Below are 19,432 nucleotides of genomic sequence, written 5' to 3'. Positions count from 1 at the left end.
AAAGAAAATGTTTGTTCCCCCTGGCCAATGCCAAGTCATGTTTTGAAATACAGGCTTTATTATTATGCAGGTATGGTGAGGACAACAGATCAGATGTCTGCCATAGAATAGATAATTGGTTATACTTATAAATCCCAAGAGCAGGGGGCACGCCAAGGTATGTAGGAGGTTGGGGACAATGGGGAAGCACTGGGGTTGGTCAGGAGGCAGAGGGAGAGGGGAACCGGGGGCAAGCGCCTTTATTGTGTTTTCCATGGGAAGGAACAGGTGAGGGAGGATAAGCAGGTTTCAGATTGCCTAGCATGAATCATCTCAGTGGGCTCTGGGGCACAGGGGCTGTCCCTAGTTGTCTCATTAGGGCAGGTGGATGAGAACTTGGAGTGTGAGAGCCAGATAGAGGAGGTGGTTAGGAGTGTGGGCTCTGCATTGGCTGCTTTGTGTTTGAAAGGTAAGCTCCTAGTGGAGTTGTTTCTCTAGGAATTGGCTAAGCATGGGAGGGGCAGTCCCTCCAGAGCCACCAAGGCAGATGTCAAAGCATCAGAACACAGAAAATAAAAGGCATGGTTAATACAGGTTCTTTCTTAGCCTTTGGATCTTTTATACTTTCAATGGTTTGTATTTCCTGCAATAAAACTTCAGTTTATTATTATTTGAAATCCACTTAGAGCACATTCCTAGCAACATTATTAGTAATAATGGAAAATTGAAACAACCCAAATGTTCATCAGTATAAGAATGGTTAAGTAAACAACTGGGCTTGCCATGCCATGGAATAGTATACAGCAAATAAAAAGAAAGACATTCTTATGCACACTGGTATCTACTGACCATGCAGATGTGCTAAAATTTTCAAACTGGTAGAATGATTCACATACACATTGCAGTCCCATTTGTATAATAACAGAATGAATAATAACCAATCTTTAGGTGGTAGACGTGCATACATGTACACAAATGAATAGAAGTGTCTGGAAGAATACACACCCAAGAGTTAGCAGGTTTTGCCTCTAAGGAGGGTTTTGCAGGTTGGGTTCTCAGGGAGGTAGGTGTTAAGATGGAGTCAGGAGTACAAGGGTTTATTGGGAGGGGCCCCAGAAAGGAGAAGGGTGGAGGCAGGCTCAGGCAGCAGCACAGGGGGAGCCCTGAGCAAAGGGTGTCCACTAGAGCAGCCTCGCCTTGGGCAGAAATGACTGCTCCTGAGTGTCACCACCACCTTGCTCAGCAGTTGGTCGGGGCCACCCAGAGAAGGGCTGGGTGGACTGTGAGGGTGTCAGCTGACCACACGCAGAGCAGCTGGAGGCAAATCAGAGCAGCTCAGCTCCATGTCTGCTGCAAAGGGTATGGGGTGTGAGGAGGACGAGGTTACAGGGAAACTTTTACTTCCCTGGCCTTTGACTTTGTACTTGGAGACTGTGTCTCTGTATGTAAGTTATAAGCAGAGAGACAGGCAAATATTGTAACCGGCTCAAAGCTGTGACTCCTCCCACTCTTATCGCAAGTCCTCGCATGCTCTCAGCAGCTGCCGCAGCCCCGGAATCCACCCAGCTGCAGCGTTTACAGTTTCTTTTCGTCTGGCTTTAGCTAACAAGACCATATGCTCCTATGTGCTTTCTCCTCTTCTGACTATGCCTTCCTAATATCATTAACATTCCTTTCTAGGAACGGGTTTGCAGCACTTTGCAGACTCAGTGTGCCAGGTGCGAAACTAATGCAAGAGCTTAGGGCCTCACAGGAGAGACGGAGAGTCACGTTAGCAGCTTCATGTTTTTCAGGGCAATGCATGCTCCTTGCTGATGGAGAGGTTCAAGCTAGGAGAATTAGCATCCCAGAGGAGGAGGGCATGGTTCTGACCATCATGAGCATGGCTCATCTCAGGGCAAGCTTCTTAGATGAGTGGCCTTTGAACTTGGCCTTGAAGGATGGAGAAGGGAGGAAAAAGCATTTCAGTCAAAGGGAACAAATAGCAGGAATACAGTCAGGGGGTGGGAATAAGCAGCATATTTATAGGCTCCAATATAATTTGAAAATCCAGAAGTCAGGCAGACTTCAGACAGTCCCAATCCAGTGTCTCCCATAGTATCTCCCAAGATTGGGCTTCTCTTCATCCTGCCCTATGGCATCCCATTCATTGTCAAATTTTAAACCACGGCTATTCTGCAGCTCCAAATTGCTTATAAAATGGCTGCTACCATTCCAGACCTCACATCCTTACACACACTGGCCAGGGGAAAAGAGAACCGCTCCTTCCATCAAGTGCCAGGGAAGACACTGTTAGCATCACTTTCTTGTAATGGTCCAGCAAATGTTTCCTAACATCTCATTGGCTCTAGATGGGTTATGTGCCTATCCCTAGGCCAATCACTGAGGTCGGGATGGATTTCTAGGCACTAGAGGGATTTATTGGTTGGAGATAATTTCAGTTTAAAGATGTCAATCCTATAGGGGCAAACAAGCTTTAGAACTTGCCACTTACTCCTAAATCTAGAACAGGAGTTGAGATACAAATGTAGCACAAGCTTTCAAAAGCATCGTTAGTGGAAAAGACAGGACAACGTAGAGATCTATAATTTTTTTCCCTGCTACACTTTAATTGCCCTTCGCTGGCGTGCACTGCATAAATTAAGAGCTAGTTAATGCTGTAATGCATAAAACAATTTCATGCATCTTAAATATTGCACTTGTACTTTAATTCCACATTAAGTGGTCCCCTGAAATTTTTAAATTTACAAAGTCACTGCTGTGCTACATGAAAAAGGTGCTAATTAACTGTTAATCAGTAGCCAGATAACCTTCCCTGAACCCTGCCCAAGGTCTCCAAAATGACCCATTGCCAGAGAATGTGATGTGATGGCCACAGAACAGAGAAGCAGAAACAGACGCGAAATGGTTTCTTAGCCACATCCCAGCCAATTAAGGCAGATTTGCCTATTATGCAGTTCTAATTAAATGACATTCACTATAGTGGACACGAGGCTAATAATAATAATAATAGTATTTAATACTGGCAGAGCTTTTCATATTCAAAACACTGGGAAAACACTAGCTAATTAACAAGTGGGCATCCCTTTCTGGGCAAGGAGAGGGCATCATTTGGGTGGTCCTGCTAGAAATCTCAAGGCCTGCACAAGGATAGATAAAACAAAAAGTAGTCCCTCCCTTTCAGGGACTCATCATCTTACAGACCAGCCCTGCTCAAAGGGTGGTCTGTGGACCAGTAGTGGTCCACAATAAGATAAGCACAGAAATTGAGAGTAACCATTCTGAAACCTTGAAAGCAACTTGATCTTGTTGTGACATCCAGGTGGGTGATCCTTAGACTACTGTTGGGCAGCTAATAGTTCAAACTTCCAAGGTGAATGTCATGGGGCATGAGCACCATAATAGTTATAAACAGAAGGGCTACATATAGTCAATGATAGACTGGAAATTGAACACACACACACACACACACACACACGTTCTTCACCACAGATGATTTGAGAGACACTGTCATAGACCTATGGGTGTAGAAAAAGGGGATATGGGTTTAGTTACATCCCCACAAATAAAGGAGAGGAGGCTTAGCAACATGCACTTTCACACATCTATATTTTCCTTCCTGCTATTTCTCTGCTGGAATGTTCTGTGTGTCCTGAGCTCTCCCACTTCCTGCCCAACTTCTTTCACACACATGAAGTCATCTCAGTTCCTGGAAAGCCCTGCTAAGATACTACTTCCCCTGCAACACAGCCGGCCCTCCTGCCTCTGTGCTACCTCGTGCTGGGCACACTGCATTATTGTGCTTTCCACAGGGCACCAAGTACATTTATGTTGCTTTGCTCCCCAACAGGACTGACTGATCCTTGAAGGTAGTGCTGATGCGTTATGGCTTTGAATTCCTAGTGCAGAGCACACAGTAGATGCCCATTACATGTTTACCAAATTCAGTGTTTAAAAATCGTGTAAAATACATGTAACATAAACTTGACCACTGTAATCATTTTTAAGTGTACAGTTCAGTGGCATTAAGGCCATTCACATTCGTATGCCACCATTCAGGACCATCCATCCCTAGAACCTTTTTCATTTTGCAAAACTGAGACTCTATCCCCGTTAAACACTAACTCCCCATTCCTCCATCACCAAGCAGCCCCTGGCGACCACCATTCCTGTCTCTTATGAATTTGACTACTTTAGGCACCTCATACAAGTGGAATCATATAATATTTTTTCATTTGTGAATGGCTGATTTCATTTAGCATGTCTTTGAGGTTCATCCATATTGTTGCATGTGTAAGATTTCCCTTCCTTTTACATCAATTCCATTAAAAAATATTCAAACTTATCATACAGTTTTGCGATGTGAAGGAACGGCATCCCCTTCCCTGCCCCGGTTCTGTTTGTGTTTGAAGGAGAGAGGAGGAGGGAAGAAAGGGTGTTGATGATCCAGGAGGTGGCAGCAGAAAACAAAGGGGCCCTGTGCTCTGCAGAGTTCCTCGGCGCTAATTCTGGCCCATTTGCTCTGGTTCCTGCTCAGCTCTTTTGAAAATTGGAGTTCCCAAATCTAGACAGCCTGCCCAACAAGGAATGGGCCTGAGGAGCTTTCTGACAATGGGCAGCAGAGTGCAAATGACAGTAGAAATGGACTTGAAGTCCTACATGGGGTCCCATCAATACCCACTGGGTGACCTTGGGCAAGTCACCTAACCTCTCTGAGCCTGGTCAATAAAAGTGGGAAGATAATACAGCGCATCATCCAGGGCTGTTGAGGGTATCTGATGGCATAATGCATATAAACCACTTAGTAAACTTTAAACTACTGCATGTACCAGTACAAAAGCCATAATACAGAGGAAGAAGACAGCATGGCTCATTCTTTGCACTTCCTGATAAGTTAGTGAAGAATAGCTACAGCATCATTTAGCTTTCATCTTTGGGGCATTTCTGATTTCTTTATTTTTTCCTCCCTCCAGTCTCCAATTCTTTGCCTTAGGAGTTCCAGGTCCCAGCCAGCTGAATATCATTAACTGCCACTGCCCTGCCATCTGAGAAACAAAGAGGCAACCTGGGATCATTCAGGGTGTCAGCGAACACAGATTGGAAGTGTGAGCCATGCAGTGGGTTGGGTGCTGGGGGCAAAAGGTGAAGGAGCCAAGTGGTTTGCCCCAGAGGAGCCCACAGTGTAGAGCGGGACCCATGTGTAAACAGATGTTGACGGCATCTTCTATTTGCCCCTTCCATGCTCCGCTCTCCTCCTGGTCCTGGGCCCCAAGAAACTGACCCTTCTGCACTCATCTCAAAGGGGTCCTCACCCTCTGGCTTCCGGTTGGCCAGTTACAGCCCATGGAGAAACCCCATCAAGATCTCAGAGGGCCAGAAGAGAATGAGCGAAAGATTTACTCCCCACCTCCTTCCTGTGAAGCCTCCTTGGGCTGCTGACCCTTCCACTGAAGGTCCCTGCTCCTTTTAAGGTAGCCTTCTCTACTCATCTCTAACCCCTTCTCAGTTTGGGTAACCACGACCACCCCTTTGACTCTTTGGGCCCAGGGTGGTAACAACACTGCCGACAGCTTCTGCTTCTTGCACTGTCCCTGTGGTTCCCCTATACCCACATCTTTATTGATGGTCCTTTTGTACGTAAATACTTCTGGAACTCTCTTAACTGCTTCCTGTTGAGACTCTGCCTGTTCCACCGTGTGGACAGGGCCATTCCAAGCAGGGTAAGCGTTACTCTGTCTCTCTCCTGTACCCCTGTGCCCCTCCCAACCCCCCACCTCGTCCCCAGCCTAGCTCTTCTCATTTCAGGCTGTAGCTGAAGGAAGCAAAGGAGTCAGGTTACGTCCATGGAGACAAGGTAGAGGCTGGGGAAACCTGGATGTCGCAAGAGGCCCTGATTTGCTCTTTGGGTGGTATCCCTGGGCTTTGGGGGTAGGGGTGTGTGGGAGAGGGAAGCACAGGACAACTCATTTTCAGGAATGCTGCTCTTGTTTATGGGCACACACACCTCACCACTCTGGCCTCCAAGGAGCTGATTATTGACCATCCTTAAAGAACCTGACCTCATGATTCTGTTCCTACTCCAGAGAGATAAGAGGCCTGCAGCTTGTCTGGAACATCAGAGTATGACAGCCACCACGCTCTCTTCTAGAACCTGTCTAGGCCTCTTTCCCAAAGATGCCCCTCCTCAGCCCCAAGCTAGAGGCCTGAGGGCACAAGGCCCTCCCCTTGGCCACAGCTGATTGGATTAGGGATAGACACCTGACCCAGCTGGGCCAATCAGATGCTCTCCCAGGAATTTAGCCTTGGGGCATCTTGGGGGTTCTAGGCAGTCTTCGTTGGCTGCCTGAAGGCTTTATGCCAGGCACAGTTGTGGGCCTCAGGGAGATGGAAGGGAACAGACTGGGGTGGGGTGGGGGTCACCTGAGGCAGCCGTTTCCCCTCATGTTCACAGAGCAGCAGCAAAAACTGAGAGGGAAGCAGCGTTCGCGGAGGAAAGCAGAGATCAGAGGCCTCGGGGCAGCAGAGACAGGAGAGATGGAGCTGCCAAGGCTCCTGCTGGCTCCCCGGTTGATCCCCAGAGGCCGCCTGCACTTCCTGTCCTTGAATTGCAGAGATAGCCTCATGTTCTTCCCATAAATTCTCCCTTTTTACTTAAGCTTGCGCAAGTGGGCTTCTGTTTTGTGCCGCTAGGCTATCCCTGCCCGAGGCGCACCACGTGATACAATTAGCTCACAGTCCCTAAGGGACAATTTATCCTTTTTGCAGACTCTCTGCCATAAATTTTAAACCTCCACCTGGTTTCCCCTTGCCAACCAGTGAGTGTCCTTCTGGGCTAACTTTTGTTCTCCCAGGCTGCCAATGAGCTCGTGTCACCAGCCCCAGTGGCCTTTCCTGCCCCTTCCTCTCCTGTCCTCTCATTGCTCCACAGGCCTGACCACTCCTTCCTCCCATACTCTCTCCCCCCATGTGGCTCCTGTGACACCCCTCTCTCCTGCATCTCTTCCTCCCTCTCCTCCGGCTCTTCATTTGTCTCCTTTCTGGGCAACTTAAGTGCCCCACTTTGTTTGCTTGTAAGCCTCTTAGCATTCTCTCAGGCTCCCGGGTACACCCTCCCTCACCAGGGTTTCCATCATCACCTGTTTTCAGACCCAAGTTTGTACCTCAGTTTGGCCCTCTCAGGTCCCCCTTCCCATCCAGCTGCTGGAAGCATGGATGTGGGCACCCCACTGACCCCTCAAACTTTATGTGCCCTGAAATGGTCTCAATAGCTCCCCTCCCACATCTGGGCCTCCTCTTGTGTACCCTAGTTTGGTTAATGAGGCAGAAAGTTTCTGTGCCCTTCATCCGTGACACTCAGACCCAGGAAATTTTGGCAGGGAAATCTTGCCAGGCTCCTCATCCCTTTGCCAGGAAATACCCACCTTGGGCCTCACTCAATCGTGATTCCAATTTCTTTGACTTTCTCCTTGCTGCTCACATTAGAATGAGTCACATGAACTCTCTGGCACTTAGGTGCTCCCTGCCCCTCACACTAAGGCCCACTGGTCCAGCCTGAGAACCGTGAAAAAAGCATGTCATGGCTGAAGGCTGTCAGCTGCTCAGAGAAGCTGTTCTGTAGGCCTTTGCTTCCCCACAGCGGCTCCCTTCCTTTGTGGGTATCAGTTAGAGACCTTCAGCGAACTAGGAGAGCAAGGGGAGCAGAAGCTTGTCAGGCCATGGCTTGGGGCAGGGGGCAGGGAGGGTAGGGTAGGGGGGTGCAGGGAGGAGGGGAAGGGGGAGGCAGGCTGGGAGGAGCAGGAAGGCCCCACCCTGGTGCAGGCCATTTGCGCTCAGTGCAGGTGCCCAGTGTCCCTGCCTTCACCCTGTGACCTGAGATCTCAGATCACAACTGATAAGGCCACATCTCCCCCATGGCACTGCTGGAGTGACCCCAATCCCCATCATCCACAACATAAGGCACCATTCATGAGGAAGTGCTCCCTTGGGGTATAGTAGGCAAGGGAGTGCTGGCTGCTACAACAGATAAATGCCCAAGGTGCAGGGACTTACTGCAGAGGAAGATGGTGTATCACTGACATGAAGTCCAAAAATGGGTGTTCCCCAAGGCTAGGAGGTTCTCCTCTCTGCAGGTGATTTGGAGGTCCAGGTTCCTTCCATCTTGCATCTCTGCAGGACTCACCTGCATCAATGTGTCAAAAGGGAAAGAGCACATGGGAAGTTTTTAGAAGCCAGACCTGGATGGCACATTTCTCTTCTCTGTTCACATGCCATTGGCCAGAACAAGGTCATGTGGCCACACCTGGGATTATGTAGTCTAGCAAAACCAGTTTGAAAAGCAACTAGGAGATTTCTGCCCCAGAGGCAAACCACAGTAAACCACTGGTCTCAAGACATCATGTGCTGCTGCAGAGAGAGATTCTGAGGGACTAGGGCACAGAATGGGACCATCTTGGACTGGAAAAGCCTCTGGGGGAAGAGGGTGGAGAGTGGGGGATGGGAAGCCTAGGCTCCCAGGAAGCCAAGTGACTGGACCTCTGAGGAGATCCCTAAAATCAGAGAGGTAGCCCTGAATTCAGGTGACAATGTTCTGCTTCAGCCCAAGTGCCTGACTTGTCCCTCAACCCCTGCTATACACAGTCTCTTGCAAGAAGAGCCTCTGAGGGGCTTACTGGGCCTGCTGTGGGCCTGCAGGTAGGCCTGCACAACCACTTGACTTTCAGCAAGGACCAGTTACCCCAGCCCTTGTGCTGCTGTGTCCTACAACTGGGGAATGACTTGAAGAGGCAGCTACCGCGATAAGAAGATGATCCCAGGCTCTTACCCTCACAGTAAGAGATTCACCTGTAAAAGACGTAAGGGATCAGATGATCAAATGACTGTGCTGTCCAGCTCAGTAGCCATTAGTCACATGTGGTGATTTATATTTAAGTAGATTAAAATTTTTTTAATTTGGTTCCTCAGTCACACTGGCCGCATTTCAAGTGCCTGGTAGTGACATGTGTCTGGTGGACACTGTATTGGGCAGTACAGATAGGGAGCATTTCCATCATTGTAGAAAGTTCTATTGGACAGCACTAATCTAGAAGGTGCCTTCCAATGCTGATGGTCCATGACTTTACGGAAAACAATGTACAGTAAAAATGTAATGTCTGGTAGCCAGAGCACTAGAGAGGGAAAGAGGGAAATAAAAAGGTGAGAAGAGAGAAACAGGAAGACACGTAGAGGGAAACATCTAGAAAGGAGAAATGCCCAGATGCAAGACACAGGCCATTGCAGACATGGGGGTTGTTTACAAGATCAGAGGAGACTCTGGTGTCTTAAGAAAAGTGGTTTGGTTGTGTGGAACTGGATGGACGGTAGGCGCTGAGGGAGTCTGAGGCATCTCTCTACCTCTCTCTTGGGGCTGTGGGTTGGTTCTGCTCCTCCCTCTTCTCCTTCCACCAGCCATGCTGTGCTCCTCGCAACTTAACCAGCCGCAGACAGACTGATGCTGCCTCTGGCCATGGCTGAGTGGCTTGGATCCTCTGTGCAGCTGAGAGAAATATTGCCCTGCAGTGAGAACCAGCCTGCCTGACTTGTCTTTCCTCACCAGACCACTCCATGCTATGGCTCCCAGATCTGCCTCTGATTGACTGGTCCTGGGTCAAGGGCACTTTCTAGCCCAATCAGCTGCAGGCACTGGGGTGGGATGGACTACATGGAAAAGAATATGACTACCCAGATGGCAGGACTTGATGAGTGGACAGGTTCCTTATGAAGGGAGCATGGGGTGCAGACAGAATGAGGCTTGGCTGGCTCAGAATAGAGGGAAACCACACACTCATCAAAGCTGTGTAGACAAAGAGGCCCCTCCACCCCTTTCTTCCTACCGCGAGCAGATACAGGCATACCTCAGAGATATTACAGGTTCAATTCCAGACCACCATAATAAAGTGAATATCGCAATAAAAATGAATCAAATGAATTTTTTGGTTTCCCAGTGCATATGAAAGTTATGTTTACACTAGACTGTAGTCTATTCAGTGTGCAATAGCATTATGTCTAAAAAAAGATGTACGTACCTTAATTAAAAAATACTTTATTGCTCACAGATGCTAACCATCATCTGCACTTTCAGCAAGTGGTAATCACTGATCACAGATCACCATAACAAATACAATAATAATAATGAAAAAGTTTGAAATACTTCAAGAATTGCCAAACTGTGACACAGCGACATGGGGTGAGCAAATGCTGTTGCAAAAATGGCACCAATTACTTGCTGGATGCAGGGTTGCCACAAACCTTCAGTTTGTTAAAAAACACAGTATCTGTGAAGCACAATAACACAGAGCACACTAAAATGAGGTATGCCTGTAGTATGCACCTACTATGGGTGTGATTCTATACTCAGCAGAATATGGGATGACAAAATGAAACAGAACTGGAAGTAGCATTGTCTCTCCAATCCAGGCTCTTCAGTTGGCTGTGTGGCCTTGAGCAAATTCCTAACTTCTCTGTGCCTCAGTGTTGCCACCTGAAATGGTAGATAATAGTACCTCCTTCACAGGTTGTTGTTTGTTGCTTAGAATAGTGGTGGGCACATTGTAAGCATTATGTAAATATTGGCTATGATTATTATTAGCATGCAGGAGTTTATGGTCCTGTGTGGACCACAGATGAGTAATCAAATTGTAATGACATGTGATGAGTTTGATAATCAAGGTGAATGAGAAATGTGCATGGTTTCAACAGTCTGGCAGTCCTTTCAGGCTTAGAAAGAATAAGCAGCAGCCTCCTTGGCTCTACCCCGATTTCTGCTACCAGAAAGAACCAGTTTTGACTCTCTGGTCTGTTTCTTTTCATATTTACCTTCAGGTTTCTACATAACGTGCTTACACTGTTATTCTTTGATACATGAATCTTAGACACTGTCCATCTGTTGTGGGTTGAATTGTGTCCCTCTAAAAGCTGATGAAGTCCTAAGCCCCAGTACCTGTGAATGTGACCTTATTGGGATGTAGGGTCTTTGCAGATGATTCAAGTTCAGATAGTCATGAGGGTGGACCTAGTCCTGTATTATTGGTGTCCTTATACAAGAGGAAATTTTTCATAGACACAGACGTGCACACAAGGAGAATGCCATGTGAATACTGGAAAGATGCTGCCACAGCCAAGGACAGACCAGCAGCTGGGAGAGAGACCCTGAATGCATCCTTCCCCAGCGCCTTGCCTCCTGAACTGTGAGACAATTTATTTCTGTTGTTTAAGCCACTTTGTGGTACTCTGTGATGGCCATCCAAGAAAATGAATCCACCATTGGTTTTTTTTTACTTGAAAAGCAAATTCAACTCCCCCCTCCTTGCACTGACACTGTGTCTTGCCTTTATTATCCTAATAAAATCACATCACTGTTTTTTGTGAAATCAATATTCAGTGTTTGTAAGTATGTAAATGTATTCACTGCCATGGCATGTAGTATGCTTGGAATACATGTCCTTCACGGTACAAATTTCTGTTTTCCTTAGAGTTAGTATTTCTCTCTCACCCCTTTTTTGTTGGCTTAGCTTTTGGGTACTTCCAAATAAACCCCTCAGCTTCTTGGTTTTTTGCTGTGTGACCCCAGCCCAGATCCTGCGAGCTCCTGCTGCCACCGGCCCGGGGTCACTCTGGGCTCACTGCCCAGTGATGCCCTTGGGATCTCCCTTCAACATCCAAGTGACAATTCTCCTCTCCTCTCTCCCGTATGTGAGCTCTCCAGTTTTCTGAGTCCCATGCTTTCCACATTCATAGTTTACTTTATTAGTTCTCTACTGCTGTGTAACAAGTCACCCCAAAATTTACTGGCTTGGGATGACAATCATCATTTATTAACTCTGTTTTCAGGACTGCACCCCCTTTGCAGTCTGGCATCTTTGCAGTCAGCTGAACATGGTGTCCTGAATCTAGGGGCCTTTGGGTTGATTCTCTCCTGAGCATGAACCCCCAGGCTCTGATGGGGTGGGAGGTGGGGTGTGGCTGTAAGTTGACATGGCTGGTCGAAGTAGAGCAATTTAATGCTTCTTTAACAGACAGGCAGACAGCCCTGTTTTCAGCCAGTCTGTACCTTCTGCAGTACTGCCGTGTCCGATTCCTCAGCCCTTCTTGGGCTCTGCTGCCTGAATCTGCTTGCTTCTTGCAGCCTCTACCCCCATAAGCACTGAGCGTTCTCTGGTCTGCTTTACTTTTTGTCCGTTTGCTTTCTGGCTTCCAAAATATTGAGGACATCTTTCAGGGGCTGTATTTTCTTCTCTCTCCCTCTCTATTTTTTTTTTTTTTTTTTTTTTTGGTCCTTGTGGATTGAGATCTTTAAAAAAAAAAATCTGGTTACTGTCATTACAGTGAGGCCTTTGGGGGAGACAGTGGAGGACGAATGTGAGGGCGCTCTGTAATTCCATGGCTAACTGAAAGTCACCTATCCCTTTTTTCCATTCAATAAATGTTGGGGTGCTCCGGCAGTAGAAACCGTGTCCTATATTCTGTAGGTAATCTCGCCACAGTAAATGCTTACCGATTTGCGCTGAATCCCACACTGGTGAGATCGCAGTGACGAGACGGTCATTTTGGAGAAGACGTTTGAAGGGGACCGCCGGTCTCTACCGTCTCTCCACGATGCCCGAGCGCTGGTATCTTTGCCCTGGCAAATGTCAGGCCCGCTCAGAAGAAGTTCCCTGCTTCCCGGTTCTGCTTTAGCTTGCAGGGCCGGCGGGAAGGTCCTTTGCTGAGTGAATCATCCACCCACGCCTTTGCTTTTAGTTCACTTCCTGTTGGCTTCAAAACACAAAGAAGCACCCAGGACCTCCCCAAGCCGCCCATGAACAGGTTGGCCGGGAGAGGCGTTGTTTGCTGATCTGTGTGTGTCTGTGGTGGGGGGATTATATAGAAGGGAAGGTAATTCAAGTTGAGAGGGAGGGGCCAGGAGAGAGAGGGACACGTCAGAGAAAGTCGAGAGATTCAATCAAAACAGCAAATGTGTTCAGGAACCTAGATTAGCAAAGTTTAGGAGCTCCAGGGAAGGCTGTGGTTATGTAGCTATAGGCAGCTTTTTGCTGCAAGAAGGAAGCAGTGGCGAAAATACCAGCTAAGGTGGCGCCATAGAGCTTGAAGACCGCCTTGACCTCTCCCCCGCACCCCCCATCCATGCAGGTTGGGGCACCACGAGGAGTGTTAGTAAGTGGTCCAAGGGCTTTCTGCCTGCTGTGCTCAAGGGCAGCTCCCCACCAGACCTCTGTGGACAGGAGGAGAACTGAATTGAGGGACCAGGTGCCAGCAAAAGTCTCCTTTTGAGAATGCAGCTTGAAATCCTCCGTTACTACAGCCAGAACCTGGCTCCCTGAATAGTCCCCAGGCTAATGAACACCCAGCACTTACACCTCTGATTCGCAGCAAGGTGTGTGTGTCATGAGAGGTAAACAGGTCATTTCTTCTTGAAGTGTAGCATGCATATGGCAGAGTACACAGATCTTAGAGGCACAGCTCCATGAATTTGTGTATATATATAGATGTAAGTAACCATTGCCCAAATTGAGACATAGAACAATTCCCGCACCTAAAAAGATTCCTTCATACCCCCTCCTAGTCAATGTCCCCATAAGCAACCACTATTCTGACCTCTAGCATTATCGATTAGTTTTGCTTTTCCATGAACTTCTTAAAATGGAACCCAACAACATTTACTCTTTTGTTTCTGGCTTCTTTCACCATGATGTCTGTAAGATTCATTCTTGTTACTGAGGTCTCAGTAGTTTGTTCTTTTATATTGCTGCGTAGTATTCCATTATATGCCTACACCTCAATTATCTGTCCTTCCCTGTTGATGGGGATGTGCAGCTTTAGTGCATTCATTCACAATTCCCAGAGCATCCAGGCAGGACTCAGTCCCCCAGCAGCATCTTTGAGTGGCAAGGTCCTTCCCTTAAAAACCCACCAGACTTGCTGTGTGAGGGGAATTATTCACAAGATGAGGCTTTGGTTACTTGCCCAAGACAGTGGAGGATACAAACTGATGAGCTCCTTGGAGCCCACAGAGCTGGGAGTCTGAAAGCCCAGAGAGGCACAGTAGCCAGGTCCATCGGCTCCCTCCCCTGGGATCCCCCACCCACTCTCCATGGCTCACCAATCCATCCCAACCTCGGCCAAGGCCAGCTTTGTCATCCCTCCCCCAAGGTTCTTCTGCGGCCAACTGAAGCGAAGCCCCCATCAAATATCAGGCCTATGACCAGGAACAACAAAAGCAGGAAAAGCCCCAGGGATGAGATTCTGAGCAGCTGACACTGGGCTTTAACCTCCTCACCCTGCCATTGTGAGGACAGCCCTGTCCTTAGCCCAAGCCTACAGACCCTTTATGAGATCTGGCTGGGGGGCAGGGGCCCCAGACAAAGGCCAGGGTTCTGCTGAGCTTATTGAAAAGAGAAAGAGCCCATTGATATGCGTGGGAGTCCCTCGCTCTCTCTGTTTCCCCCTTCCCCATCCCTGCTCCCTCCCTCCCACTGGCCTGGAGTGGAGTGAGCTCAGTACAGGGCACGCTTTGGGCACGGCTGGACCAACTCTGAGGCAGCTTGTTGTGACCCCTCCCAGGATCTGCTTTCCTGGAGCACTGGATTTGACCTGTGCTTCCCCACCCCCAACACACACTCACACACACACACACACACACACACACATTGGCTGTGAGGAGACAAGTGGAAAAGTCCTGGCACATCATTATCAGCAACGGCAGTTTCCTATTCCTGTCTCAGGCAGTGGGGCCCACCTCTACCAGACTTCTTGGAGCCCTCTGCTACGCCCCAGTTGTTGACATCCTTCAAAGAGCCCCCATTCAAGTTTGGCCTTACTTTGCAGTCTTGAACTTGCTGTCCCTTCTGAGGGGAATACATTTACCCTGCTCTTTGCTTGTCTGCCTCTCTCTGTCATTCACGTCTCAGCTCAAGCACCACCTCAGAGAGGCCTTCCTTGACCACACTAGCTAAGGCAATACCTCCAGAACACATCACCCGTTTCATTTTCTCAATGGCATTGATAGGTTATCTACACATTTGTTTATGTGATTATGAGCTTTTTCCTCCATTTGGTATGTAAACTTACTATGGACTGAATGTGGGTGTCCTCTGCCCCCAAGTTCGTATGTTGAAACCCTAACCCTCAATATGATGGTATTTGGAGTTAGGGCCTTCAGGAAGTAATTAGGTCATGAGGGTGGAGCCCTCACAAGTGATATTAGTGGCCTTGTAAGAAGACACACTGGACAGTTCCCTCTCTCTCTTCACCATTGGGGGATAACCTAAGAAGACCACTGTCTGCAACCTAAGAAGAAAGATCTCACTAAGAACTCAACTGGCTGGAACCTTGATCTTGGACTTCCCAGGCTCCAGAATTTCAAGAAATGTCTTTTGCTTAAGCCACCATGTGGTATTTTGTTGTAGCAACCTGAGCAGACCAATACAAGACTCCATTAGACCATCTCCATCTGGTCCACCAGTGTATCCCTCCAGCAGGGCCAGCACAGGGTCAGATATTCCAGTTAGCTATTGCTGTATTAAATCACCTGTAAACTTATTGACTTAAAACAGCAACTATCTTTTTTTTTTTTTTCCAACCCTGCAAGGTTTCTGAGTGTCATAAATTCAGACAAGGCATAGCAGGGGCAGCTTGGCACCACTCTGTAATGACTAGCATCTCTGATGGTAAGACTCCAAAGGCTGGTGCTGCAGTCATCTGAAGGCTTGTGCACTCACCTATCTGGCAGTTGATGTAGGCTTTTGGCTGGGATGCCAGCTGGGATATTAGCTAGAACACCTACACATGGTCTCTTCACAGCTCTCTCCATGGAGGCTAGTGTGGGCTGCCTCACAGCATGGCTGCTGACTTCCAAGTGTGAACATCTCAAGAGGGGTAGACAAAAGTGGTGTCCCCTTTTAAAACCTAGGCTTGGGAATCAAAGAGTATTTCTTCTGGTCTAGTTAAATGCCCACCCAGATTCAAGAAGAGAGAACATAAACTCCACCTCTTGAGGGAGATGTCTCAGCACTACATTATAAGAAAATCATGTGGGCTGGGATATGTCATGGAGGCCATCTTTGGAAAACATAATCTGCCACATTACTCAGGAAATATTTGTTGATTGATGGCTGCTTTATGCTCCCAACTTCTTTCACTTCTTTCTCCACCTCCCTGCTTTGCCACTTATCAAACACTGGGAAAACGTTTTATCAGTATGTTCACCAGAGAAACAGAACCAGCAGTATATATATATATATATGTATATATGCGTATACAGTTGACTCTTGAAGAACACAGAGGTTGGGGTGCTGACCCCCTGCCTAGTCAAAAATCTGCACTAACTTTTGACTCCCTAAAAACTTAACTTTTAATAGCCTACTGTTGACCAGAAGCCTTACCAAATTTACCAATAACATAAACAGGTGATTAACATGTATTTTGGGTTATATGTATTATATACTATATTCCTACAGTAAAGGAAGCTAGAGAAAAGAAAACATTTTTTTCAGATTGTTGCAAATCTCCAAAAAGTTTTCCAATATATTTATTGAAAAAATCTGCATATAACTGGACTCACACTGTTTAAACCCATATTATTCAAGGGTCAACTGTGTGTGTGTGTGTGTGTGTGTGTGTGTGTGTGTGTGTGTGTGTATCAACATATATTTAAATTTACTTATTTATAAAGAGATTTATTTTAAGGAATGGAAGCACACAATTATGGGAGCTGATGAGTCTGAAATTTGTAGGGCAGGCCAATGGACTGGAAACTCAGACAGGAGTTAATGTTGTGGTCTTGACTCTGAAATCAGCAGGACAGGCTGCCAGGATGGACACGCAGGCAGGATTTCTGTGTTGCAGTCTTGAGGTGGAATTCCTTCCTCTCCAGGAAACCTCAGTGTTGTTCTTAAGGCCTCTAACTGATTGGATGATGCCCAGCCACATTATCGAGGGTAATCTGCTTTAGTTAAAGTCAACAGATTGTAGATGTTAATCACATCTCCAAAATACCTTTACAGCAACATCTAAAGTAATGTTTGACCAAACAACTGCGTGACACAGCCTAGCCAAGTTGACACATAAAATTAAACATCACACTTACCCTCGTGAACCAGCTTTTCCGCCTGTGAAGTGAAGATAAAGGTCCTTTACAAGGCTGCCAGGAGAATAAAATGAGAACTGGTACATGCAGGGGGCCTCTACAGGAGCTCTCAGGGTCTTTTCTCCTGATGTTCATGACTTTGTGTAATCCCCTCCCCTTGAGTGTAGGCTGAGTCTGCTGACTCACTTTAATGACTAGAAATAGAATACGGCAGAAGTAATGGGATGTCGCTTCTGGGATTCAAGACTTGGTTTCCATCTTGCCCACTCTCTCTTGCTCTCTTGCTCAGTCACTCTGAGGGAAGCCAGTTGCCATGTTGTGAGCTGCCTGTGGCTCGTGTGGTGAGGAAATGACCTGTCCAGCCAATAGCCAGAGAGGACCTGAGGCCACCAACAGCTCTCTGAGTGAGCTTGGAAGTAGAGTAGCGTCTGTTGCTCTGGCCGACACCTTGATTGCCCCACTAGAGTCCCTGACTAGAGGCACCCAGTGAAGCCACACCTGGATTCCTGACCTGCAGAAACTTTGAAATAGTAACTATGTGTTGTTCTAGGCCTCTAAGTTTTGGGGTAATTTGTTGTGTAGCAATAGGTAAATAACACTCCATATCAATAGTAAGTGCCTAGCACAAGCCCCTGGCACGCCACTGGTGCTCAATAAATGTGATTGGAACTGGAATCCGATTCTCACTCAGCTATGGCTTTATGTGAAAATTTTCCCAGAGAGATGTGCATTTTCTCAGAAGACATGGTATTTGTCATGAAATTTTCCAGCAAAGGAATGGAAGGGAGGGTACTTCTGAGACCACTTGAGGTCACACGACACAGGTGACTGTCAGATTTGATTCTAGGCAAGGCAAAGAGGAAGTCCTTTTCTCCCTCTTGAGAAAGGGACAGCTAGCTGAGGATGACCCTGATGCAGGGGCTCTGGCAACTTCCTCCGGAAAAGACTCTATATTGACAGCAGCAAATACCCATAGAGAGAGCAATAGAGATAGAATGGGGCATAAAAACCCAGTGCCCCTGATCTCAGAGACTGTAGAGGTCAGTGAAGAGGCTAGCAAATAAAATTATAAGCCAACACTAGTATTTTGCAGGGAAGAAATTATTGTAAACTAGGAAACTGACCTAGTCTAGAGGGGTTAGGAGAATTTCTTAGAGAAAGGGACATGCAAGCTGAGATATGAGGATGGATGGGTATTAACTAGATGGAGAAGGAATGGAAAGGTATTGAGGTCAGAGGGAACAGCTTCTGCAAATGTTCTGCGATGGGAGGTAACATGGCATATCTGAGAACTGATAGAAGATCAGCGTGTGGCCAGAAGACAGACAGTGAAGGGGACAGGGTGAGAGAGAGGCTGGGGTGGCCAGGAGGGGCCAGACCATGCTGGGTTTGTAATAAGTCATAGGTCATGGTGAGGGCTTGGATCTTTACTTGGCAAACAGTGGGAAGCCACTGGAGAGTTTAAGTGGAGATGTGATGTCATCAGATTTGTGTTGTTAAATGTCTCCCCAGAAACCATGGATAGACTGGATTAGTGGGTGAGGGAGGCAGAGTTGGGTACTCCAGCAATCCAAGTGCTTGGACCAGAGTGGAAGTTGTGGAGGTGATAAGATGGGAAACATCAGGCTGATGCAGAACATCACCCACCTCCGAGTGGAGATGAAAGCCCAAAAGCATGATATAATGGAGAACATAAAAGAGATCTGAGTTAGAGTTCTGGCTGTGCTTCTTACCAGCTGTGTGACCTCGGGCAAGTTGCTAAACCTCTCTGTGTTTCAACATCCTCATATATAAGTAGGCATAACAAGACCTACCTTACTGGGCTGTTACACAGATTACATGAGATATGCCTGGTAAGTATGTGGCCTAGAATAGGGCAGTGTGCTGACGCACCCTGTATTCTGCATACTTTTACAGACAAGTGATAAACTTCTGACCAAGACAGTCAATTAGTTGTTGCTACAAGCTATGTAATGTATATTTGCTCTACTGTTTGAGAATATTCTATTCTGCTGTTGAAGATAAGAAAACAAGTGGGATGGATAAAATTTGTCATTGATAAGTAAGCTCATAACCTGGGAGAAATGTTAGACAGATCAGGTAGAGTGTATGGGTGAACATAGATTGGAAAGAGGTGGAAGGAATGATATTCCTAATATTCATGAGATCCTAAATATACAAGAGACATAGAATATTCATGAGGTACTAAATATATTTAAGGCACCTGAGGCACTAAATATTCATAATAAACTAAATATACATGAGGCATACAGGCACTCAAAATTCAACCACCCATTGGTAATACTCATTCTGGCCCCATGTGTCCTGTGCCCA

At 47.0% G+C, this 19,432-nt stretch overlaps 1 long non-coding RNA gene across 1 annotated transcript; it reads right to left on the bottom strand.

Moving 5' to 3' along the window:
* Positions 1–738: 738 nt before the first annotated feature.
* On the bottom strand, positions 739–12,830 carry LOC108404614 (uncharacterized). The gene is made up of 3 exons (XR_001854972.3): positions 12,509–12,830; positions 8,029–8,158; positions 739–1,911 (listed from the first exon to the last, which is right to left on the bottom strand). It is a non-coding gene; the product is annotated as an uncharacterized lncRNA (long non-coding RNA).
* Positions 12,831–19,432: the final 6,602 nt, after the last annotated feature.

Source organism: Manis javanica, chromosome X (genome assembly GCF_040802235.1).
Source record: "Manis javanica isolate MJ-LG chromosome X, MJ_LKY, whole genome shotgun sequence".
In the NCBI taxonomy this organism is placed as follows: domain Eukaryota; kingdom Metazoa; phylum Chordata; class Mammalia; order Pholidota; family Manidae; genus Manis; species Manis javanica.
The sequence above is the reverse complement of the archived record's forward strand: the minus strand, read 5'-3'. Positions and strand labels throughout refer to the sequence as shown.